The sequence below is a fragment of the Phyllostomus hastatus genome, unplaced genomic scaffold (assembly GCF_019186645.2).
Source record: "Phyllostomus hastatus isolate PE091 unplaced genomic scaffold, TTU_PhHast_1.1 phas_scaffold_555, whole genome shotgun sequence".
NCBI classification, from domain to species: Eukaryota; Metazoa; Chordata; class Mammalia; order Chiroptera; family Phyllostomidae; genus Phyllostomus; species Phyllostomus hastatus.
The window spans coordinates 11,210,195-11,236,723 of NW_025334036.1; the positions used below are offsets into that span (position 1 = coordinate 11,210,195).

At 44.3% G+C, this 26,529-nt stretch overlaps 1 pseudogene; it reads left to right on the plus strand.

The window, feature by feature from the left end:
• Positions 1-23,688: 23,688 nt before the first annotated feature.
• Positions 23,689-23,855, plus strand: LOC123809852 (annotated as a pseudogene).
• Positions 23,856-26,529: the final 2,674 nt, after the last annotated feature.

Genomic DNA, 26,529 nt, shown 5'->3' on the forward strand with positions numbered 1-26,529 from the left:
ATGACATCTAGCTCTGCCCTTGCACAGGACGTTGTCGGGAGTGTGACGTCATTACCGGCCCTCCTTGCTGCCTTGCTGCAGGAGTGAATTCTCCTTCAGGGAACACTCGAGCGGTTTCCAGATGTTTGTCATATTTATGCGTGTTAATTCATTTATTTCATAAGCATATATTAAAATAATTTTTACAAATAAAACATGCACTTCTTCCACACGTGATCATATTCTAAAAGCCCCCCTCTCCCACTCCCAATTGTTAAGGATACCTCTCCACGTAAAAGTCACTCCGAAGTCACAGGAAGCTGCATCCCGTGCTTTTGGGAACACTGGATTTCGCGGTCACCCTGGGCATGGCAGAACAAAATATTTCGATAAGATGGCATGTGTCCACTGCAGAATTCACACCAAGATTTGTAAGGATTACCTGCTTCACTCCCCCATGAATGTGGGCTTTCAAATAAGGCTCTTTCTTTCTTTTTTTTTTAATTTTATTTTAATCATTGTTCAAGTACATTTTTCTGTCCTTTACTCCCATTCCAGCCCACCCACCCGTCCCTCCCCTCCTCCCTCCCATTTCCACCCCCCCTAGTTTTTGTCCATGTGTCCTTTATATTTGTTCCTGTAAACCCTTCCCATTCTCCCCTGAAATTCCCTCCCCTCTCCCCTGTGGTCACTGTCAGCATGTCCTCTATTTCAGTGTCTTTGACTAAACTTTGCTTGCTTGTTTTGTTGATTAGGTTCCTATTAATGATGAGGTCATATGGTATTTGACTTCACTGCCTGGCTTATATCGCTTAGCATAATGCTCTCCAGCTCCATCCAAGCTGTTGCAAAGGGTAGGAGCTCCTTCTTTCTTCCTGCTGCATGGAATTCCATTGTGTAAATGGACCATAGTTTTTTGATCCATTCATTGACTGATGGGCACCTAGGCTGCTTCCAGCACTTGGCTATTGTAAATTGTGCTGCTATGAACATTGGGATGCATAGGAAAAATAAGGCTCTTTCATAGCTTCTCGGCATTTGCAGTTCGGCGACTGCAGAACGGAGTAACCCTTGTCTTCGAAGAGGGATTGGTGTTGATCTGTGAAGCCAGAACCAAAAATTCACATGTCGATTCCAACTCGAGCACACTCAGAAGAGCTTGGCTTGCCTGCACCTTCGTAGTTTCCAGAAACTTCACCTCACGGAGTCGGAGGCGGGGGGCTCCCAGGGAAGGAGAGAAGGAGGCTCTTTCAAGCCTTCTACATTTAACTGAATGTTTGCTTATTATAGTGCGTACATGTTTTTAATTTTAGAAACAGATTTACAAACAGAACACCGGTGTTTATAAAAACAAAAAGTTAAGAGGAACAATAAACAGCCTGCACATGTTTACCGCTCGGGATCCAGTCAGACAAAGGGAAGTGGGTGCCAATGCAAAGCGTCTGCAGGCGAGAAAGCACCTCATAGAGCTGACCAATAAGGAACGTGGGGAGAGCGATGAGACAGGACACAGCGCCAGAGCCACAGAGAAAGGTCTTGAAACCCTTATGGGTCAGATCCCAGGTTCCTCTGTCCTCTCTGTGTGTCCCTCTAGTTTGGGTGAGAGCCCCGTGGAGTGGAACCTGGCCCTGGGGCCTGATGGGAGGGGGAACTGAGAAAGAGGTTCTAGTAACGGTCTGGACGGTAGGGAACGGTACCGTCCCCTGTAACAACCTCCTCCTATGGGCTGGGACCTGGTTCATCTCCCCGGTTACTGAACCTAGCGAATCGCACCGTCTCTGCTCTCCAGGAACTCACCTTCTGTTCACATCAGCATCATTCTGCCTTGGTTTCAGCCTAGTCGTGCAGGGGTGTCAAACTCATTTTCACGGGGGGGCCACATCAGCTTCACGGTTGCCTTCAAAGGGTCAAATATAATTTTAGGACTGTATGCACATAATTATTTCCTAACAGTTAAGCGAGAGCTCCATGCTGCCGCTAGGTAGAAACACGGTGCTGGGCCGGATAAAACTGGGTGAAGGGCCGGATTCGGCCGGTGGGCCTAGTGTTTGCCACCTGTGGCCTAGTGTTAGAAGATCATCTACTTTACGTAGCGTGCCCCTCTGATATTCCCGGCACCCACCTGGCCCCGTACGGAATTATTACAATATTATGGACTATATTCCCTGTGCAGTACTTCACATCCCTATGACTCTTCCGTAACTACTATCCTGCACTTTTTAATCCCTTCCCCTCCTTCCCCCCAGCCCCCAACCACTTCCCCTCTGGCAGCCACCAGTTTGCTGTCTGTGTTTCTGTTTCAGTTTTGTTCATTTGTTTATTTTGAAGGAACTTACGCTCCAAAAGAAGGACTTGGGTAAACGATGTTCAGAAGAAGGCAGAGTTATTACTCGGAACTAGCACACGTCTTTTTCAATGTTCAGAGAGAGGAATCATTCGAGAGTTTTCGGTTTAAGAGAAATCAGAGTAGACACCACGTCTCTGACTTGCCCCAGAATCTCTGGATGACTTTGGAAGTCAAAGCCTGTCGTTTAAAAGAAACTCTGGCCCTGGCCGGGTGACTCAGTTGGTTGGAGTGTCATTCTGCACACCAGAGGGTTGCAGGTTCGATCCTCGGTCGGGGCACATACAGGAGGCAACTGATCACCGTTTCTCGCATCACTGTTTCTCTCTCTCTCTCTCTCTCTCTCTCTCTCTCTCTCTCTCTATATATATATATATATATATATACATATATATATATATCTTCATCTCTATCTCCCCCTTCCTCTTTCTCTGAAATCAATAAAAAATTATTCTTGGGTGAGGACTTAAAAAAATGAAAATACCCACATGACATCTTCTATTCTCCTATTGTGATTCAGATTCAGTAGAACTGGAGGGCCGCTGTCACTCACCGGCAAGCCTCTTGCCATCTTATAAACCTAGAGCCACAACTAACAGTGGACATGCTTGCGTCACCCTAGGGCACGAGTGACGTGTTCTCTCGGTACCTCAGCACCGCTGTGCAAGTCCGAGGGTGCCTGCGGACAGCTAGGAGCGGGACTGGGACTCGGAGGTGACCGTCATGTCATTGTTCTGTGTGGAGCCAGGTAACAGAAGGCAGGCAGGGAGGCGCAGGGCAGTGACTCGGGCGCCAGGACTCCCAGGGAGCGTGAGAGGAAGCAGCATCCCTGCGGAGGTCAGAGCGTAGGGTGCAGCAAGTCCCGGGGCTGGTCCGGGAGCAAGGACGTCGATGCGGGTGTAAATTCCGGGTCACCTTCACAGGGGTCGTATCTGCGACAGTCCCCCGGGCAGGGCGGAGGGTGGAGCAGGATGAGACAAGGCACCTGCCGGTGAGACACGCGGGCCCGAAGCTTCATTTATCGGTGGCCCAGACATGTTTGCAATAGCTCTGTAATTGATTTTGCCCCGCTGCGGTATTTCCTCGCTGGACACAAAATCATTGTAAAACTAAACATCAACCATAAAACTCATGTAATCTTCAACACAGGGAGAAATGTGCAGGACAAAACTGTTCGCTTTTTAAATTCGATGGGCCACGAGACCCGAGAACAAGGTTGTGGAACAGCAAGCAACCTGGTCTTCCCCTTGAGTCCGCGGTTGGAGCTGAGCTTCGTGGGAGGGCTTCAGATCAATGCCACCTTTCCTCATTTTTACCTTGAAAACCTCCCAGTCCAAATGGCCAGTTACAGAAGTTGTCACAGGGATGCGAGGTACAGCGCAGGGAATACAACCAGTAGTGTCGTCGTAACTACGTGTGGTGCCCAGTGGGCACCGGACGTACGCCTCAGAAGGTACGTGAGGGTCTAATCACTATGTTGTACACCTGAAATTGATAGAATAATGTATGCCAATCGTATCGTTGAAAAATCCATTTTTAAAAATCTGTAGGAAAAAAAAACTGATTAAAAACGTCCAACAGTCCGCTGCATAGCTTCTCAGGAGGAACTGCATTGGTTTCTCCTGACATGCGGGTGTGCTGGGATGTTGGCGTAACTAACGCCCTAACCCCAAGGATGGACGTTGAAGCACCATGCTGGCCATAAAGCCGTTTGAATTTTCTTTGGCCCTTCCGTCGTGTTGTGGTGTGAACTCTGCAAGCGTGTCTCAGCTGTGTGTGCGTGCATCCCCTGTACTTTGAAGCCGTTTTTCCACACTTTCAGAATCTTTCCACCTGTTCCTGTGGAAATGAGAGGGACCGCTACTTGTGTGTTTTTGTTTCCATCTGAAATGGGGATGTTTGTACTGGGACACCGGCGGGCGGCGGGGGGAGGGCGGGAGGGGGAGAGGCATGAACATTGGCAATTTGAACATTAATGAAAAATGAAACCCTTGTTGATGACCGAACATTTTCTAATAATAGTAATCTGGGAAATGAAGCAACATTTAGTGAGAGCCACTAACTGAAAACAGAGCGTTTTATAGTTTAGGGTAATTTGTAATAGGGAGAGCAGATGAATCATGTCTATCATGTTGTGACCTTCCCGACAGAATTTCCTGCCTGTGTGTGTGTTGTGAAGTGTCTTTAAATTGTAATGCAGCGTAATATAGTCCCGTGTGTTATAAGCACCGCCTTTTGACACTTCCTGAGGCTGTTTTGCCTAATAACCTTGTCTATAAAATGATTACATAGTATTTTTGTTTCTTCTGATGTTAACATATATTCCTATCATGTTAGATTTTGTTTGTTTGTTTATTTCCATCACCATTTATCCCCCCTTTCCACCTTCACCCTCCCGTCCTGTTAGATTTAAAAAATTATTTTATTTCATAATGATATGATAAAAATATGCAATATATAATGAGGATTATAACCAAATTCAGCAAAGTAGGCTAGGACTGAGAAAATGATATATTCCTCTGAAAAGAGTATGTTATGGCTCTGGCCAGGTAGCTCAGTTGGTTAGAGCATCATCCCAAGGCACCAAGGTTGTGGGTTTGATTCTCGGTCAGGGCACGTGCAAGAATCAACCAATGAATGAATCAGTAAGCAGAACAACAAGGTGATGTTTCTCTCTCCCCCTCTCCCTTCCTTTCTCTCTCAAATCAATGTTTTTAAAAAGAGCATTTTATAATAAGACACACTTTCATGCCTAATGGCAGTGAACTTCAGCTGTCTTAAGTGGAAAATGAGTACAACTAGGAACTCCATCGGGTGTAACGCTGACTCGGGAGTGGTGCAGCATCACGATCCCCACCATTCACTAACCGTCTCTCGGGTTCCAGGGTTTGTGCGAGGAGGCTGTGTTGTTTCTAGCCCTCCATGTAACCCCAAAGGGCAGGTCTGGTTCCATGTTATCGATGAGGAAACTGAGGATCAGAGTGTGAGCCAGTTGACTGGGGTCCCAACCCACACTGTTAACATGGGACAAACCCCCGAAGTCAGGGGGTGCTGCTTTCCAGGCCTGGCTGTTGTCCCCCCAAGACAGGGGGTAAGTCATTTAACCTCCGGTTCCTTTTTCCTTAGTTGTAGAAGGGACTTGGATACTCCCACTTCTCAACTGATGGCAAGCTTCTAAAGGCTCTGAGAACCGAAAAGATTGAGAAGATAAGTGCTGAAAACCCTGTATCATTATATATAGACTACTTATGCCTAAAATCTTTGTCACAGGAAGCTGTCAGGAAATGACTAATTATGGACAGTTGAAGCCACTTGAAAGTTATTGAACTTAACAATTTAAAAAATTATTGATGCCCTGGCTGGCGTAGCTCAGTAGATTGAGTGCGGGCTGTGAACCAAAGCATCACAGGTTCGATTCCCAGTCAGGGCACATGTCTGGGTTGCAGGCCACGGCCCCCAGAAACCGCACATTGATGTTTCTCTCTCTCTCTCTTTCTCCTTCCCTTCCCTCTCTAAAAATAAATAAATAAAATCTTTAAAAAATTATTTATAATAATTTGCTTTCGATTATAGTTGATATCCAATATTAAATGCATCAATTCACATTTTTATGAAATGTACTCATGCTTCCTTGGCCTGTTTTAAGATGTTAAAAATTAACCAAGCAATAAGCCAGAAGGATATAGAAGAGGAAATTGACAGGCGGGGGCGGGGGGAGTGTGTGGGGGAGAAAAGAGGACTTGTAAATGCAATAGAACAAGGACCCCCCACATTGCTAAATCTGACCGTGCCAAATTTTTTATACTATAAAAAAGACAAAGGAGCTGGGAAAATATTTGCAATAATTAAAACAGAAAAGGGGTTGCTATCCTCCATATCTAGTAAGTTTGCTTAGAGAGAAAAGGACACCAGAAAACAGAGAAAATGGAAAAGGGGCATTAATAAACAATATTTTTAAAAGTATTGTGTCAAACTTGTCAACAAACTTGAGACTAACTTGCATCTTGCAATATATAGTCTTTCACCCAATAAACTGGGCATGTCCCACTTATTCCAGTCTTCTTGAATAAAAATAAAATTTAATAAATGATAAAAAAAATTATTTAATACAATAATTGTTGTGTTTCTTTGACTGTATAGTTAGTTTAAATTATTCCTTGGTACTATGTTTCATATTTTCATGCTTTCATAAATGCAGTGTTTATCTATTATATTTTATTATTTTACTTTATTTTTTAAAGATTGTATTTATTTACTTTTAGGGAGGGGGGAGGGAAAGAGAAAAGGAGAGAAAGATTAACGTGTGGTTGCTTCTCACACCCCCTACTGAGGATTTGGCCCACAACCCATGTATGTGCACTGACTGGGAATCGAACTAGCGACCCTTTGGTTTGCAGGTTGGCACTCAGTCCACTGAGCCACACCAGCCAGAGCTATCTATTATATTTTAAACAAGTGTTTCTGGTATCTAGTAAAGATAACAGTTTAACTCATATTCATCAGTTTTATTCTCATTCTTTGCATAATGCCTATTAATGAAAGGAATTATTTATTGAAGGATTAAAAATTAATTGTTTCAAAGCTTTTTTTTTTTTTTGGTCTGCTCAGTATCTTTGTTTGGTTGTTTCTTATTCATTCCAGATTGAAAACTAGTGTGGAAGTCTCATGGTTACATAAGCTAGATTCTGGACAGCTCGTGTCCTGAAGTATTTTTAAGATCTATCTCCTCCTGAATTTCGGAGACAGTGGTTTTCACGCTTTGCTCTGACTGGCAGGTGTGTGGGTTGCATTCCTGTGTAGAGGGCACGTGTTAGCTTACTGTGGCTGCCATAACCAATTACCTGAGTTTTGGAGGCTCGACGTCCCAGCTCTGGCAGGGCCGCACTCCCTCTGGGAGACCCAGGGAGAAGCCAGTCCTCGTCTCTCTCAGTGTTGGGTGGCTGCCAGCATTCCTTGGCTAGCGGCCTCTTCTCTCTGATCTTTGCCTACGTCTTCTCCTCCCCTTCTGCTTTACCTGTCAGACCTCCCCTTGCCTGCTTCTGTGAAGGACACTTGTCTTTGAACTTAGGGCCCACCGGCGTAAGCTATGATGTCCTTCTGCTTCAGAATCCTTAACTTACATCTGGAAAGGCCCTTGTTCCAGAGAAGGTCACATTCACAGGTTTTGGGGATGGGGACGTGGAGACACCGCATTGGGGGCCCCCACTCCTCCTCCCGCAGAAGCCACCCTGCCGTTGCCAGTACACTGACTATCTTTCTTCTTTGCACCTTTTGGACACCTGTATTGGTAGATTTCTGTATTTCTACATTTTCTGTGTATAAAGAATATTACGTTTCGCACGTGGAGTTAGAGTTTGGTAAAATACATACGTTCCGAGGAATGATGTGATTTGCTTTGCAAACAGCGTGGCAAGAGAATGGTCCCGCCATTTTTCCACGTGTTCTGTACACCGAGTGAGAGGTCAGGTTTCCTACTCGTGGTTCCTGGGAACCTAGTGGTGGTGTAGTTGGGGGGCAGCGACCCCCTGGCCCCCAAATGCAGGGGCATTGTCGCTCCTTCCGTGTGTTGTGCGTCTCTTTTGTAAAAAACACACCCTGTCGTCTCTGGATCCCGTAAGGCAGAGCAACACTGTGTAAGTCATTCTCAAAGAATATTTTCCCGGAAGGTTTGGGTTTTAATAAAAGGAAATTGCTTTCCTGATCCTGAAAACAAGCGCCTTCAGCAATCTCGTAAAAGCACATTTTATACGGCTTTGAATTTTTTTAGAGGCACCGGTATTTATTTTAGTTTTGATGTGTGGATAAGTAACCACGGGGTATCAGTTCCTCTTATTCAATTTTTATGGCACAGCCATTGTGTTAAATCTGAAGCTGCTGGGAAAAAAACAGAGCCCCATTTAAAGGGCATATTTCTCTTTCTCTTTATGTCTTTATGGTGAAAAATGTATTGTGATTTTACATAATAAGAGTACGTTTTATTTGTAGGAATCCATACAGAGAATTCTCTTTTATACCTCCTCTGGTTTCCCCAATGGAAATACTTTACAGATCAGAGTATAATATACCCCAAGTCACGGGGGCGTGGAAGCTGCCCTATGCAGCCGTCCACCTGGTGGGGAGTGAAGGTCCCTCAAGGGTGAATCCGCCAGCCCTGTCCAGTCTCCAGATGACCGCAGCCCTGGTCCACACCTTGACTGCCCCATCATGACAGCCCCTGAGCCAGAACCATTCAGCTAAGCTGCTCACGGGCTCCTGACCTTGACAAACTGCAGGAGGTAATTCACATGTCATCCGAGGTCACTAAGCTTTGTTATGTAGCAGCAGATCACTACAGGGGACCAACCTGAGCGACCTGACGGTTGGGGCCCTGGACCCCCTGCCCAGATGGAAATCCACAGATACCTTGACTCTCCCCAAATTTCACTGCAGTCCCTTGATAGCCACGGTGGGTGGGGGTGGGGTTTCAGGACACCCCACGGATGCCAACATTTTTCATGCTCAAGTCCCTAAAGTGGCCTATTAGATCACCGTGGATTCCGAACCCAGGATTGAAAATACTCATTTTGAACCACAGTTGATTGAATCTGCTGGCGCGAAATCCAGGGAAACGGAGAGAGCCGACGGCATGTGTAGCGAAAAAAATCTGCTTTTGAGTGGACGTGCGCTGTTCAACCTGGTACTGCTCCAGGGTCAGCTGTGCTACGCATCGCGTTTCAGTGGCGTGTCACTCCGCCTATAGTACGTGCTCAAAACACGTTTACTAATGTCTTTAAAAAGCCTTTTGTGAATTAGGCATTTGTAGGTTTTCAGACACTTAACCCCTTTTCCCCCTCCTTGCACCTCTTTCTAGGTCTGACGTGAGTGAACCCTGGCTCTTTAAATCCTGTTGTTCCGATTTACCCGTTTAACACCTGTCTGCACCGAGTGTGGGAAATGGTCCTTTTATTCCCTTTCACTCCCTCTGCTCCTCATTCTCCCCTTTTGCCCAAGTTGACCCGATCGGTGTTTCATTCCATCAGGGCTCTGGCGTCAAGCCTGCGAATGAGAGCACAAGTTAGTTATGGACCCAGAGCCTTCCAGATGTCACGGGCCGTGTCAGACGCTGCTGCCTTGTGGTGACGACCGGGTACCGGTAGATCATTGCGCTTTTTGTTTGAATGTAGTTCTTGGTCTTTAGTTTCGTGTCCCCTTGGACCTATCTATTCTTGTCACCTGCCCAGATTGTCACCTCCTGACAGGCCCGCGGCAGTCCCAGGGACGTTTCTGCGTTTCCTTCAATGTCCCCGGGGCTTCTGTTCTTCTGGACTTTCTGGGAAGATCAGAGGTAACTGGAAAATCCATCTCCGAATGGATTCCGGGATCTGTTTACAGTTCAGGGGAGAAGGAGAGGAAGGAGACACATCCTGACCAGCACTGTCTCTTTGTCCCTGTGTGTTTATAACTTCCCCGTCCTTAGTGCCATCTCAGTGAGACATAGGATCGCAGACAAACACACATGTACACGGTCCTGTTTCATGGTAAGACCGATGGGAGCATTAGAAACTGGTTTCACGCATTCTTTTGTTGAGGGGTTGACAGGATCCATTCTGTTCTTAGCTTCTTGGCCTAAAAACAGCTTAGATATAGCTCATCGTCAAGTGATTCCTTTTCTCTCAAAGGTTTTCCTAACTTGGCTGACCATGCTCACTGACCTCTGCTCCTCCCCGACCTCTACAGGTCGTTGTGCCGCCAGGCGAGGTCTTGGGTCTCTTCTCTGCCTTTCCTCCACGCCTTGGTGAGCTCACCCGCCTCTGGCATCTTCCACTGAGGACCCACCATCTCACATTAATTCTTTTTACTATATCCAACCTGGACCTCTTTCCTAGGTCCAGCTGCACCTTTCCAGCTGCCTTCTCGGCGTCTCTACCTGGATGTCTCGCATGTGCCTTACATGGAACAGGCCCCAGACTAGCTCTTGACTCAGCCCCCAAAACCTCCTTTCCCACAGTGTGGATGATCTTCTTTGAGGGTCGTTCCATCCTTTCAGTAGCTCAGATAAAAAATCTTAGCATTTTTGCCCTGGCCGGTGTGGCTCAGGTGGTTGGAGCATCGTCCAGTGCACCAGACGGTTGTGGGTTCGACCACCGGTCAGGGTGAGTATGGAAAACAACCGATCAATGTTTCTCTCTCACATCAATGTTCCTCTCTTCCTTTCTTTTTCTCTAAAATCAATAAGAGTATTTTTTAATGAAAAAAAAAAAAGGTCTTAGCATTTTTCTTCACCACCCTCTTTCTCTGGACCCTGCATCTGGACCATATCAGCACCCCCTGTGGGCTCTCCCTTTAGAATTTGTGGGGGACGCACAGAGAGCCCCTCCACCAGTGCTGCCTGGTCCTGGCCACCCTGACCTTGGCCCTAGGCCACCGTAGGTGCCTCCTGATGGGCCTCCCTGCTCCACCTTGACTCTCTTTCACTTTATTGTCTGCACAGCAGCAGTGTTCCCATTCAAACAGTTTCACTCCCCATTCAGACTCCTCCAGTGACGCTCCATTGAATACTGGAAGAAGCCCAGCGAGCCCCGCCCACCGCCCATGGCCCCTTCGCTTCCTGGACCTGCTCCCTGTGGCTGTCACTCTGCCCCAGTTCCTCAGATACACCCAGTCCTTTCCCATCTCAGAGACCTTGCATTGCTGACTCTTCTGCCTGGAAAGTCTTCTCCAGATGAGCGTATGGCTCATTGCCTGTGCCCAGATGTTGCATTTTTTTAAAAACCCTCAGCCAAGGATATGTTTATTGATTTTAGAGAGAGAGGAAAGGAAGGAGAGAGAGAGACAGAGAGAGAAACAGAGACAGACAGAGAGAGAGAGAAACACGTATGTGAGAGAGAAACATCAATTGGCTGCTTCCTGTAGGTGCCCCAAGCAGGGACCTTTCTGTGTACGGGATGATGCTCCCACCCATCGAGCCACCTGGCCATGGCAAGATGTTCCCTTCTTTTTTTTATATTAAAGATTTTATTTATTTATTTTTAGAGAGGGAAGGGAGGGAGAAAGAGAGAGAGAGAGAGAGAGAGAGAAACATCAATGTGCAGTTGCTGGGGGCCGTGGCCTGCAACCCAGACATGTGCCCTGACTGGGAATCGAACCTGTGACACTTTGGTTCGCAGCCCGAGCTCAATCCACTGAGCTATGCCAGCCAGGGTGCTAAGATGTCCCCTTCTTAATGAGCCCTTTCTGAGTCCACAAACTGAACTGCCCCTGCCTTCCCCACCGAGTCCCTACTTTTTTTTCACTTGACGTTTTTCCCTAGCACTTACTACCATCTAACATTTACCTATTTTTCTTTATTTTATTTGCTTCTGTCTTTCTCCATGACAGTAGAAGCTGCATGTGGGGAGGGTCTTTTGTCTGCTCTTACCTGCAAAGTTCCCAGCGTAGGAGGCACTCAATCACTGCGTGGGGTCTAGAAAATAACTCCTGTCACCTTCAGAATGGCTGCTTAACTCTTTTGACTTTTCAAAATAAAAATAGCACCAATACACAGCAAACATCAGCTCGAAGTTAAAAAGGAATCAAAGAATAATACAGCTAAAAAAATGAGTAGATGTTTATTGGGCTCATTTAATTCTTCTTCATGGCACTGACTTATAAAAATCAGTGTTTCCCCGTCATTTTTATCGATAAGAAAACTGAGTCTCAGAAACGTGAGGCAATTAGTCCACGTGTAGACAACATATAGCTAGGAAAGCCAGGATAATTATGGAGCTTTGCTTGTCTGAAACCCCCAGTTTAGCATTTCAGAAGTAAATTTCCTTTTCACACACGGAGAAAAATGTGTAACTTAAGCAAACTTATTCTTCTGCTTGCTGTGGGCCCAGGTGTTAAGGGAACAGCAAAATGGCTCTTTCTCATTTCTTTGCCAGAAATGTGCACTTCCGATCATGCATTTAGTATTCCTTTTGTACTTCTTCCTGGAAGCTGGCACTCTCTTGGATTTGCAGTCCTCTCTGAAAGCAACAACAGAAACCCTAACTTGAGCTTCCCAGTTCAGATTTACCAGGAGGGCCCTGGCCCGGGTGGCTCAGTTACTGAGAGTGGCATCCCCTACACCAGAAGGTCACAGGTTCGATTCCCGGTCAGGGCACATTCCTGGGTTGTGGTTCAGTCCCCAGCTGGATCACATATGGGAGGCACCCAAATGAGCTTTCTCTTTCTCTTGCTCTCTCGCTCTCATCAATAAACATTTTTAAAATTAAAAAAAAAAGTTTACCAGAAATGTCCAGTTACGGGAATCCTTAATGGGTCTCGTGACTTCAGAAGCCCCAGGTAAACCTTTATTATGTGTAGCGCATTCAAGACATTATAAGACAGAGACCACAAATTCCAATTTGATTCTTAATCACACCTTGTTATGGTCAAGATTGTATTTTTGGTGATAAATATTGCTTTCCCAACAGTTCACGGTCATTTGAAATTAATAAAGGAAAAGAAGGGCTATGTTTGAGTTTTTTAAAATTTTGAGATTTTACCCTGGCTGATATAGCTCAGTGGATTGAGCGCGGGACTGTGAATGAAAGGGTCGCTGGTTCAATTCCCAGGCAGGGTACTTGTCTGGGTTGTGGGCTAGGTCCCCAGTAGGGGTGTGTGAGAGGCAACCACACATTGGTGTTTCTCTCCTCCTCTTTCTATCTCCCTTCTCCTCTGTCTAAAAATAAATAAATAAAATCTTAAAAAAATAAAATTTTGAGGTTTTACTAAACCTGCTGCTTCTGGCTAGAAAGTTGAGAGACAGGTCAGGGCTTTACAGCTTATCCACAACAGAACATCACCAGGTTAGTTAGACTTGTTGGGACCAGGGCAAGTTAGAATTAGCCAAAAAGTAAAATTACAGCATATAGAGGAATGCACCCTTTTTATATTTTGCTTATACTGCAGCTCCAATTAAGTGGTACCTGAGTGTGGCAAAGTATACATCCTGAAGGATGGGTCTCCTTTTAATGAGTAGTTAAGAATCATTTTCAATCAGCAGGTTGTTTGCACGCAAGTATAAATTATTTTTGGTGGGTTAAATATTTTTGCTGAAATATTTCCCCCTGCCCCTTCTGCTTGGTCAGCTTTTTTGTCTTGAACCAGCCAGACTCCGTTTCAGTCTGGCCCAGACTGTGTCAGAATGCTGGGCTTAGCCTCTGGCCGTCACGTTTAAGGTCCGGCCTTCCAGGCTAGTGGGGAGGGGTCAGGCTCGCCTCTCCTTCTCGTCACCCTCAGGCCGTCACACTCTCTCCCCCTGTGTGGGGTCTTCTTGATGCTCATGGGAAACGCCAGTGCCCTGTTTTCAGAAGAGCCACCCACTAACTGGGGGTACCCTTCAAAATTTACTTCAAGGACTTTGAAATACAGGATCTCTTATCTCAGGTCTATTTTTTTAAGGTTTTATTTATCTATTTGTAGAGGGAGGGGAAGCGGAGGAGGAAGAGAGGCAGAGAAACATCGACCAGCTGCCTCTCACGCACCCCATCGGGGGACTGAACCTGCAACCCAGGCATGCGCCCTGACTGGGAATCGAACCGGTGACCCTTCACTTTACAGGGCGACGCCCAGCCCACTGAGCCATACCGGTCAAGGCCATTGTTTTCTATTTCAGATTTCTACCATCTACATCCCACCACGCCATCTCCCAGGGATGCCTTCCCCAAGGCCCCAGCCCAGGGTAGGGAGCTCCCTGTCTTCTCTGCTTCCTCGTCCCTTCCCTGTGCTCGCTCTCTGGTGCTTACCTCTTATTTTATCTCCTTCTCTAGACCGTAGATTCTTTGAGCACGGTGACCTTCTTTCGTCCTTTCTTGTATTCCAAACGCCTCATGTCGTGAATGGCACCTAGTGAAGAATCATTCACGAACGATTCTAGTGCGGACAAGCCCATGTCCCAGAAAGCCACTCCCTGAGACACAGAGAGAGCTGGCTTCTGGCAGTGGGTCCTGAAGGTTTTGGGGGGAGAAGAACCAAACCCCATAAGGTGGCCCCCCCCAATTAGCATCTTATGGACACTGTGTCAGCGGTTACCTCTGCAGTCACCGTCTGTTGACCTGGACCACTGATGGCGCCTGTGACTTGCAGGCCACAGAAATGATCCTCTGTTGTTGCGTCAGGAGACGTCAGTGTGTAATTAAGGGCGTTGTCAGCCTGAGCATCCAGAATCCAGCTCTGATGGGGCCTGTTGGCTAACGGTTGTGCTGCATACCAGGAGAGTTAAACTGTTCACCTCGTGTATCTTCTGCTCGTGTTGCCTAAGAATTCAGTCCATGGACACGGAGGCAGTGAGAATAGCCATGCCAGCCGGGCCCAGACCCCGTGGAAAAGGAGGCGAAGTGACCGTGACCTTGTCACGGCAGGTAGGAGGCTGCGTGCAACTGGAGTGGGGAGGTAAATGACCAAAACAGAGCATAATTGTCTGTTGTACACAGAACAGGAATTGGGATGGAGTATGGAGAAGGCGGTGCGGAAGCTCATATGGAGACTGAATCTCACTACGTTGGGCTGAAATAGGCACGTACCTCTAAGTCCATCAAAAGAATTTTCACCCTTGTCCTGGCTGGTGTGGCTCAGTGGATTGAGCACCAGCTTGGGAATCAAAGGGTCGCCGGTTCGATCCCAGTCAGGGCACATGCCTGGGTTTCGGGCCAGGTCCCTAGTAGGGGGTACATAAGAGGCAATCACACACTGATGTTTCTCTCCCTCTTTCTCCCTCCATTCCCCTCTCTAAAAATAAATAAAATCTTTTTTAAAAAAGGATTTTCACCCTTAAAATGACACCAAGACCCAGTGGAAAATAGCTTCCACCGACTGACCTTGACCTTGGGCATACCACCTGGAAGCATGACGCTTTGGTCCCCCTGTTGCTCTGTGAAGCTGACTCAGGTTGCATTTCCTGACTCAGGTTGCAGGGAAGTGCCCTGGGGGCAAACAGGAGGTGTGACACTAGGCGTGTTGTCCCCAGTGGCAGTGTAGAGCTGACTCTGTCACCTGGTCAGCAGTCCTGCTGTCTCTCCAGTGACAGGTCAGGTCAAGACAACCAGCGTGTTCTGCCCAGCGACTAGGTATTTTGATTCGGAAACTGACCTTGCAGATCATCTGGATTTTCATTGAAGATTTTCCTGGAATCTCGGAAAACAAAAAGTGCGGCAAGATTGTTGAAATGCTGTCCCCCACTCCTCTCACGTCTCTGTGGATTTGGAAGTCAGGGCAATGTCAATTAGGGAAATTCCATTCAGTCCATAAACTTCTTCCCAAAGAAACGGAAAATGATCTTAGCCGCAGAATCCTGCACACCTCATCCACGATGCTCTCAGAAAGAAGCTCGACTTGTTTGCTGGGATGGTGAGGCTTTCGGAATGCAAGCGTTTGGTCATGTTTTGGTTGGACACGAATGAGATGTTTGAACAGAAGTGGAAGGAGAAAGCCTCCTTGGCCCCTTGGACTGCAAGCTTGCGCCGTTGTCGTTGTTAGCCATGAAATGCTGTTCAAGTGTCGGCCTGGCATCACATCGTGTTTTCAAAGCTCGGGACAAAAGCTGCGTCCTTCTCTGATGTGGAAATACATGCAGGATGAGAATGGAGAAAAGAAGCACAGTGAAGCAGGCGTTTCTCTGCAGTCCCTTCAAAACTGTTTCATGATCTTTGACGAGGCCACGACAGCCTCCGTGTGAGGCGAGTATGTGAGTGGTTTAATGTGCTGTCGGGGTTGTGGGGAAAACTCATAGGGTGAGAAAGTGACTCTTTTTTTTTTCTTAAATGATTACTTCAGATTTTCAAAAACTCATCACAAAAGGGTAACTGCATTCAATAGGACTTTCTCCTCTCACTAAAACTTTGATCTCATGAACTCAAGTTACACCGTTGCTTTCAAACTATTTTCCCTGGAAAAGAAAGGTTTAACTTCTCTATGTGATGTTTAAAAAAATGAGAGACAAACTTACATGTAAAGCTATAGACCTTCTAGAAAAGAACATACGAGCCCTGGCCAGTGTGGCTCAGTGGGTTGGGCATCGTCCCACAAAGCAAAGGGTCGCCAGTTCAATCCCTGGTAGGGACTGTGCTTAGGTTGCGCGTTCGATCCCAGGATGGGTTGTGTGCAAGAGGCAACTCATCAGTGTTGCTCTCTCATATCCATGTTTCTCTGCCTCTCTTTCTCCCTCCCTTCATCTCTCTCTGAAAATAAATAAAACATTAAAAAAAAAAGAACATAAGAGCCCTGCCTGGCGTAGCTCAGTGGATTAAGCATGGGCTGTGAACCAAAGTGTCGCAGGTTCGATTCCCAGTCAGGGTACATGCCTGGGTTGCAGACCACGGCCCCCAGCAACCACACATTGATGTTTCTCTCTCTCTCTCTTTCTCCCTCTCTTCCCCTCTCTAAAAATAAATAAATAAAATCTTTTTAAAAAAAAAGAACATAAGAGAAACTCTTTAGGACTTAGGACTGGGCTAAGAGCTCTTAGACTTGACTCTGAAAACGCAGTCCATATGAGGCAAAATTGATAAAGTGGAACTCACTAAAATTAACCACATTTTCTCTGGGAAAAAGCCTGTTGAAAGGATGAAAAGACAAGCTACATAAATCAGAAAATAATATTTGCAAGGCACATATCCAACAAAGTCCTTGTATCTAGACTCTATAAAGAACTGTCAAAACTCAATAGTAAAAAAAAATGTCCTATTAGAAAATAGACAGAAGACATGGACATGTGCCTGAACATGACATACAGGTGGTGAATAAGCACCTGAAACGCTGTCCAGCATCATTAGCCACGAGAGAAATGCACATGAAAACCATGAGACATCACCCCACGCCTGTCAGAATGGCTGACACGAAACAGGGATCCGGTAGCGCCAAATGCTGCCCAGGATGCAGAGACGCTGGGTCGCCCACACGTTGCTGGTAGGAATGTAAAACGTGCAGCTATTCTGGAAAGCAGCTTGGCAGTTCCTTTCAAAACTAAAACTGGATTTACGATAGGGCTCAGTGTTTGGATTCTTGGGCATTCGTCCCGGAGGCATGGAGAGTTATTTTTGTGCAAGGGTTTACACACAAATAGTCACAGCAGTTTTCGTGATGATAAGCACCCACTGGGACCTACTCCGATGTGGTCCAGTGGGTGATGGTTACATTGTGTTAGCATCCACACCAAGGAATACTACTCAGCCATGAAAAGGAAGGGGCCATTGATAGGGGGCACAACAGCTCGTGGAAATAAACCTCAAGGAAATTGTGCAAAAAGGTTACACACTGTATGATTCCAAGTATGTAATATTTGCAAAGTAATAGAATTGTAGTGTTGGAGAATGGATTACCGTATTTTTAGGACCATAAGATGCACCTAGGTTTTAAAGGAGGAAAATAGGAAAAAAAATTGTGAAGCAAACCATGTGGTAAAATATTTAATAACCTGTGACCCCGCTCCACCGCCACACCCCCCCAGTGAGCCCTGTAAGCTACATTCAGACTATAACACGCACCCCCCTTTTCCCCCCAAATTTCAGGGGGAGTGTGTCTTCTAGTCTGAAAAATACGGTAGCAGTTGCCAGGGGTTGGGGACTGGGGAGAGAGGTGGCTGTGACTATGAAGAGAGAGCAGGAGGGAGGCCTGGCGAGTCTCTTGGTGGTGGTGCTGGTGGCTTTCAGGACCGCACTGTGGTAAGCTGCAGAGCTACACACGCATGCACAGGCATGCACGCACAAGTGCGCGTGTCACCGGTGACATCTGAATACGGTCTTTGGATTGTCCCAGTGTCAGTACCTTGGTTTCCATATTGTACTCGAGTTGTGTAAGAAGCTAATGTCAGGGCAGCTGGGTGGAGGGAGAGCAGGACGTCCCTGTATATTTCTCTGCAATTTCTTGTGAATGAATAGCTATTTCAGGACACAAAGTCTTATAGAACAGTGGGTGTTTTAGACATGCATAGCCCATAGGAAGACTTTATAGATGTCAACAACCTGATCAACAATGAGCCTGCAGATACCAAGCAGATGGAACTTTTTGGACAGGTGGAGATAAGTTCCCATAAGTTTAGAAACCCGCTCTTGCTAGTAAATGAAATGGTAAGTATTCCATGCTCAAATGCTTTTGTGGAGAGGATACTTAGGTTAATGTCATCCCTCTGGGCTGACACCAGGGATCAGTGGCTGCAGAAGGGCAGAGCTGCCAGTCAAGGTGAATGTTGCCTACGACGGTGTTCAGTTTTGCCACCACTTCAAGAACGGAGGGACGGCTAATGGGCTGCAGGCAGTTCAGAGAAGTATTACTAGAAGGGAAAGGAAAGAGTAAAGATATCCTGGCCCTGGCTGGTGAGGCTCAGTTGGTTGGAGCATTGTCCCCTACATCAAAAGGTGGAGGGTCCGATTCCCAGTCAGGGCACATACCTAGGTTGTGGGTTCGATCCCTGGTTGGGGCACATATGGGAGGCAGCCAGTCAATCTTTCTCTCTCGCGTCGATGCTTCTCTCTCTCTCTCTCTCTCTCTCTCTCTCTCTCCCTTGCTCTCTCTCTAAAATCAGTAAACATATTTTAAAATACTGTATTTTCCTCACACATTGTTTCCTTAGTCCAACTAGTAATCACTGCTGATTGCCACTATTAACTAGTCCTATTGTGGTTGTTTAAACAATAACACTTGTGTAACAGAAAGGGAAATAGCACAGAGTAACATCGAATTTTCCTATGCTCCTATTTTTTTATGTTAAAACAGTAACACGTGTATAGTTACTTACGTGTTATATTATTATTGCCGTGTTATTGCTGTGTCCTGGGCTGACTCTCGGAAAGCTGGGCATCCTATGAGTAACTTCTTGTAACAATAGTGGGAGAAGCACAAGTCAGTGCAGCACTCTTTTCCCGTGAGGTGCGGTGGGGATGGGAGGAATACCAATCTGCTCCTGTGTCTGTTTATGCCTCAAGACCCCACCGTGGGAGGTGCTGACCCGCGTGGGTTGCACTGTTCCCTTAGCAAAAGAATGGTTTGCTTTTAGTACCACATGTTCAGTATCTTCTCCTTTAAAATTCTCACCCAAGGATATGTTTGTTGTTTTCTGACAGAGAGAAAGAGAGAGAGAGAGATCAATGTGAGAGAGAAACATTGATCATTTGCCCTCCACGCAACACCCCGACTGCGGGCCGAACCCACAGCCCTTTGGGGTACACATGATGCTCCCACCAACTCAGCCACCTGGCCAGGGTTCAATTTTTTTTCTTTTTGAGGAATCAGAACATGGCTCACACCTACCCAAGGCAGGAGGGGGAGAGTAAAGGAGGATGATGTTGAAAAAACAAACCTGAAGAAAAATGTAGAAGACATTGTTTCTGGCACATAGTAAGAGATAATATAAATGCATGTTGAACACATGACAGATGAATGAGTGAACGAGTGAGCGAAACTGATGCCGTGTTGCTCAATTTCCAGTCCGGCCGACTACGCAGACTACCTCTAAAAAAAGAATTAAGACGAGAACTCTTTGGGGTGATTAGCACATTTCTTAGTTGACTTGCATTGATTATGTGGGTAGAATATCATGTTTTCTGCTATTTTAGGCACCGGTTTCTTTCTGCGTTCAAGATATCGGAGAAGTGAACTTGGCTTTGTGAAAATGTTTCCACACAATCCAGGGTCAGGAAACCACACCCTTTGAAAACACACACTTGCGCGAGCACAGATTGAAGCTTAACTGGGTTTTTATGGTTTTTTTTTTAAACGTGCCCAGCCTGTATGCGGCTTTTCGTTTTTTATGTAACACGCCGTCTCCAGTAGAAGTATTAATCACATTTAAAATTAGGGCTTTTCAGAGAAACAAAGAACGCAGTTTTATCATATGTAGCTTTCCAAAATCTGTAAGATCTACAAATAACCACATCCCACACTGGCCTCATAATGTCAGGGACAAGAAAGATCATCAGCTTTGGCTATTCAGATCACTGGAAGTTATGGCTAGAAAGGGTCTTAGAATTTAACCCACCCCTCTAACCCCCGCACATCAGCCCCCCATGGAACCCCTTTTCTGCTGTGTCCATGAGAAAACTTCTGCCCCTGAAGACGGTTCCCAGATTATTCCAGCACGTTCTGCTTGATGTTTTCACCATCTGTGTCCACACTTTGTTGACCAAAGAGAACATTTATTTCAGCGTTGGGTAGGATGTTAACGAACCTGAGGCTTTTCCTCAGCCCTTCGAGTTGCCCTGTCCAAAGGAGAAGGCAGGAGTGTGGGGGGGTGGGGCGTCAACAATGCACCCCTCTCCCTGCCCCAGGGACTCCCTGGGGTCCCAGTTTCTGCTGCACCAGCCTTGGGCTCAGCCACAAGACTTCATGTCTACCACAGCCTAGGTATGGGCCCTGTCCAGGAATCGAACCCATGACCTTTCGGTTTATGGGAAGATGCTCCAACCAACTATACCACAGGGCGGGCTAAGCCTCCATTCCCTTTAGAGCAGTTTTCACATGTACCGTTTTCCCCAGGGATGTGGAATCCCCATTCAGATGCCCATACTGCATACAGGCCATACCCCGCATTGCTAAAAAGCTAAGCTTTTGTATATGTTTCTGTAGTACTCCTATAGCTTTAGCTCTGTATCAGTTTGCCCTTGGCTATGTAACAGACCACCCCGGTACTTAAAAATCAATCAGGATCTTTGCGGGCTGGTGGTTTGGACTCCGATCAGCTGAGTGGCCCTTTGGCTGGCCTTGCCCAGGCTCTTGCATGCAGGTGCAGTCCGTTTGTGGCTTGGCTGGGACCAGATGGCCTAGAATTCCCGCACTCGGATGTCTGAGGACTGGCCAACTTCCAGCCTGGGCGTTTCATTTCCTCTCCATGTGACCTCTCCAGCATAGGCTAGTCTGGGCTTCTCCCCGTGGTGGTCTCAGAGGTCCGAAGTGTCCCATTGCAATGGGACATCCAGACAGGGCAGCAAGAGTTCCTGACAGGTATTTACAGTCTACCTGCCTTCGCGAACAGGAACGTTCGTTTTTACAATAAAAAATTTCAAATGTGCACCAACATTCAGACATACCCCAAAGTAGGCAGAATAACACAATGAATCTCCCAGAGGCCCATCACCTGGATGCGCCAATTTTCACTGCATTTCACTGCATTTGCTGCCTCTGTTTTTTTTTTTTCTTTGCTAGGATATTTGAAAGCAAGTCCCAAACATCTCACTATTTCAATTCCATCTGTTTTAGTTACACATCTTTTAAAAACAGATACCTCCCTGAGGTAGCCCCAGTGCCATTATCACATCGTGACTTCATCTAACGCTCAGTCTATAATTCAGGTTCCCCAGTCATTGCAAAAATGTCCTTTCACAATAGAGTTGAAAAGGAAGCCATCCACATAACGTCCGTAGCTGTCCCGACTCGCTTTTCTTTTCTTTTTCTCTTTTCTATTGACTTGTTTTGAAAACTGGGTCAGTTTTCCCCGTGTAGAACCTCCCACACTCTGTATTTGTCCATTCGCTTCTTTGTGGGGCCATTGAATGTCCATCTTCACCTGCTGGGTTTCTCTGTTCATGAAAGTTAGTCCCAGACTCTGGTTTCATTCACGGGCTGCTTTGGGGGCTGGCAACCCTCGTAGGCAGTGCCGTGCGCTTCCCACTACATCACGTAAATGTTTGCTTGTCTGCCCCTGACAGCAACTCCGATCGGTGGGTTGATCCCCGCCTGAGTCTGTTATTTCAGTAAGTGTTACGAGATGGTGATTGCCTCCTTCGCTGGTTCCTCCCAGATTTGTTAGCTGCAGTTCTGGAATGAGAAGCTTTCTCTCATCCATGAGTGATTTAGTTACCTGCAGTAGAGTTCCTACAAAATACAGGGTCCAGCACAAATAGTGCCCCTGTTTTTATTACTAAGTCATCAGTGTGTCATTCTGTAACCTAACTATCATGCTCAAGCACACCCTAGGACATTTCAGGTGAAATGTTCAAATTAAAACTGTTCATTGTTGCACCCCTGTTCTTATCCTACCAGCCACACTCCAGCAGGCCTCCCTTCTGCCAGAAGCTGTGTATTGTGTCCTTCTGATCTGTAGCTTGCAGAATGAGGAGTGGGGACCCAGGTTAGGCGCAGGACTGTTCAATAGATAGTTGTCTTGGGGTTCTCTTGCTTACTCTCTTTTTTTTTGTTATTATTATGAATTCACGGGTTTTAGATATTCAGTAGGTTTTAATCAACTGCATTTTTGAGGCTCGAAGAGTTTCGTCTTCGGCCAATGGAAACTGCTGTTGGCTCCTGTACATTTTGGTCCATTGTTGTTTGAAAATGTCCTTGCTCCCTCGCACAAGATATCCCAGGATGAGTCCATGTATTTCTTGCTCCATTCCTGGCTGGAAATTACCATATGGGAACTGGACATGCTCATTGCTATTGAGTTTTCATTATTTCCAGTCCTTTTCCATGTAACTCCTGTTATTTGGTCTTATTTGTTCGTCCACTGTTTTTGCAAATACGTTTATATTTTGTTACCTTTAAAAATTATTTTAAATATAAGAATGTTTTTACTTTTTTTAAGTGGAGTTTCACTAACTTTTCTATGTTTTGTTTTAAAAGACTATCATTATAAATGTTTTATCTCAAACATGCATACAGATACACAGAGCTAGAACATCTATTTCCATATAGTTCCTTTTGTTAGAGTTTCTTTAGAAAAATTACTGATTTTTTAAGCTTAGATTAGAATTGCAAAATTTTATCTTCTTTGATTTTTGTACAGTTTTCTCTTTTCTTTTAAATGGGAAATCTTGGTTCTTAACAATGTTAACATACATTAATATGTGTTGATGTATTAATTAATATAAAGCTAGTATAAAAACTTATAACATCAGCATTATTAGCATATACTATAAATACTTATATGTAATATTAACATCATTACTTTGAAATTGTTCTATTTATATGTAACTTTGAAACTTTTATATATAATGTAATATTGCTAATATACATGTTAATACTAATATATATTAAATATACCAATATATTTGTTAATACACATATATAACAGCTAATCATTATATATCAGTTATTAGACTAGTGAATATACAAGTTTATATTTAATAAATATACACATACATATATGTAACAATTTCAAAGTAATAATGGTGACGTCATTACTAACAGACTACTGAATGAAATTTAAGATTTGCACTGCTATTTTTCTTAGAATATATTTTCACTAAGAACATATAGTTAAAGCACTTTGTGGAAATAATTCTTTACTCTGTGCGTGAGGTCACAAAATTACTGTATATTTTCTTGCCTTGTTTTCAGGTTTTACAGATTGCCTCTTTTCCTTGATTTCATTTATTTTTTAAAAAACTTGTAAAGCACTTTTATGTCTCCAAAGTCAAAACTGTATCATGGGTAGCTTTGCGCAGTGGCAGTATCGTAGCCAATGAGGTTTATCCGAGGCGCGAGTATTGCTAATTGAACACTGTATCACGGGATATATCTAGAAAAGTGTTATATTATCGATGTCCTCTTCCTCTCCTAAAGGTAGCTCATGTTGTGTGTTTTTAGTTGTTCTTCTGATGTTTCTTTTCCAAATATATATCTAAAATATACATATAAAATACATATATACATATGTATATAAAATACATATACATATATAAAAATACATATATATGTGTTTTACTCCCCTTTAAAAATTATTTTAACTATAAATATGTATTTCTTTTTAAATGAAGTTTTACTAGCTTTTCTATATTTTGTTTATTTTAAAAGGCTATTATGTAAATATTTTATCACAAATACACACACCGATGCACAAACATTGTAAAAAGAAAAGCAAACATAGTTTCAAGGACTGGACCATTGTTTAAGGAATCCATCTCGTTCTCTCAATCTGTATCTCTGTCTCTCTGTCTGGCGGTCTGGCTGTCTCTTCCTCATCCAATGAGTATGGTGCTGTCTGTCATCTGGGAAAACAATTTCCAAACTAAACCGGGGTTGATAGATTTCTTCTGATCTCCACTTACTGTCTGAGGCTGAGAAAATATCCACAGAAGCCCTTTCACAGAGATGAGTTTTAGGAAATAAGTAATGGAACATAGTAAGAACTGCGAAGTACAGGTGTCCCCTGGATTTGGTGATTCACACTCTACCTCATTCATATTCATGTTCACAAACTTGAACTTCAGAAAAGTCTAGAGGTGCAGTATTAACACATGTACAATAGTTTTTATAAGAGTTGGAAAGGAGGAGGAATTGGCAAAACTGGAAGAATATTAGAGAAATTAGACTTAAAATTTGGCAGAACTTGAAGCAGTTTAGATAATATTGTAACGATGTTAGGGTTGGGTTTTTTTTTGTTTGTTTTTAACAAACTTTACCATAGTTACCATGTAGGATGTTAACTTTAGGGAAAGCTCGGTGAAGGGTATTCAGGAACTTTTTGTACTATGTTTGCAACTTTTCTGTAAAGCAAAAATTATGCCAAAGTAAATTTCATTTAACACATACACACAGAGCCAACTGAAAAGACTCACAATGCATTCAACACAAAAAGATACTTAAAGAATTTCAGCAAATCAGTGAGAGAAATAGCCTAACAGAAAAAAGGGGAACTAAGAAAAAAATGAACTAAGCAAGCACGTGACATACTAGTTTTATCTACCCTCTGCGGGAAAGTATAGCAAACTGATGTTATCAAGTGTTTGTGCGGGGAACCAGGGTAAGTTGACCTGGTATTCTTGGAGAGCAAGTTGATAGTATCAGTTAAAAAATGTTTATTTTCAATAAACATGGACCTCACCCCCCGAAATTCCTTTTTGGATATCTCTCCTAGAAAAATACTTGTACACGTGCACAAGGAAGGCACAAATAAGTATTTTCATTGCAACATTACAACATCGGAATCATCTTAAACGACAGTGCACCCATTTTATGGAATACTAGCTAGCGATTTTCAAATGAAAGGGTAGATTTTCATTGTTTAACATAACCTCCAAGACAGAAATATCGTGTGAAAAAATAATTGTAAAATAATAAATATAGTCTATTCGTGTTTCGAAAGTATATATTCCTGTATATCTGGACATCTCTCCCCTCCCAATATATATGTGTAAATAAATATATAGAAACTGATCTGGAAATATATTCCCTGTTTGTACCTCAAAAAGATCTTCCTTATTTAATGTTATGTGACTTTATTGGCAGAGGAAAATTCTGAATCAATTTCTAGAATTTTTAACTTCCACCTACTCTGCCGCCATCTTGGTTCCTCGAGTTAATAGAGTTTTTTAAACGATGGCAAAGAGTGAAATTCGTATTACTTACTTTTTTTTGTTACAATGCCTTGATAAACTTCTCTTCATTCTAGTATTTTGTATATATTCTCTTTTCTGTAACATAATCCAGATGGTTTCATGTTCTACCACAGTACTGTACTTCCCCTTTGCACTGCATGCATAAACTCATAACTTGTACTGGAAATACTGTAAGTGTGCTTTTCTAGGGATATTTTTGGTAATGGAAACATATACATGTAAAACATAAAACATATAAAATGTGGGTGTGGATCTAATTGCTCATTTGGTCAAGGCTGTTTAATAAATGGTTCATTCTGAGACAGAGATTTTGCACACACAGTGGATTTTTTTTTTTTTCCGTTCTGAGCCGCAGACACCAAAAATCCCACAGGAAGTTGTTTTTGAGTGTTGTGGTTTTTAGCTTCCCGTTCAGTTTGCATTAAATGATCAGATAAGATAAAACTGTGCAATTGAAAGAGATTCTTGGTTAAACTTTATTTTAACTCAGGATGAGAATCTCAAATTTGCTGTGTTTTGTCCCGTTTGGAAGTCCAGAGGAGCTATGACCACTTTCATATGTAAGCATTAAAATTGTGGTATAATTTGAACTTTTTAGAAAAGATTTTATTTATTTATTTATAGAGAGGGAAGGGAGGGAGAAAGAGAGAGAGAGAAACATCAATGTGCGGTTGCTGGGGGCCGTGGCCTGCAACCCCAGGCATGTGCCCTGACAGGGAATCGAACCTGCGACACTTTGGTCCGCAGCCCATGCTCAATCCATTGAGCTACGCCAGCCAGGGCTTGAACTTTTTTTATGGTGTTCAGTGGATAAGCTCTTTGTTTCTAAAGGGGCATAATCTGAGATTATGGTTTATGCTTGCTACTTCAAAAAAAGATTTTATTTATTTATTTGGAGAGAGAGAGGCAGGAAGGGAGAAAGAAAAGGAGAGAAAT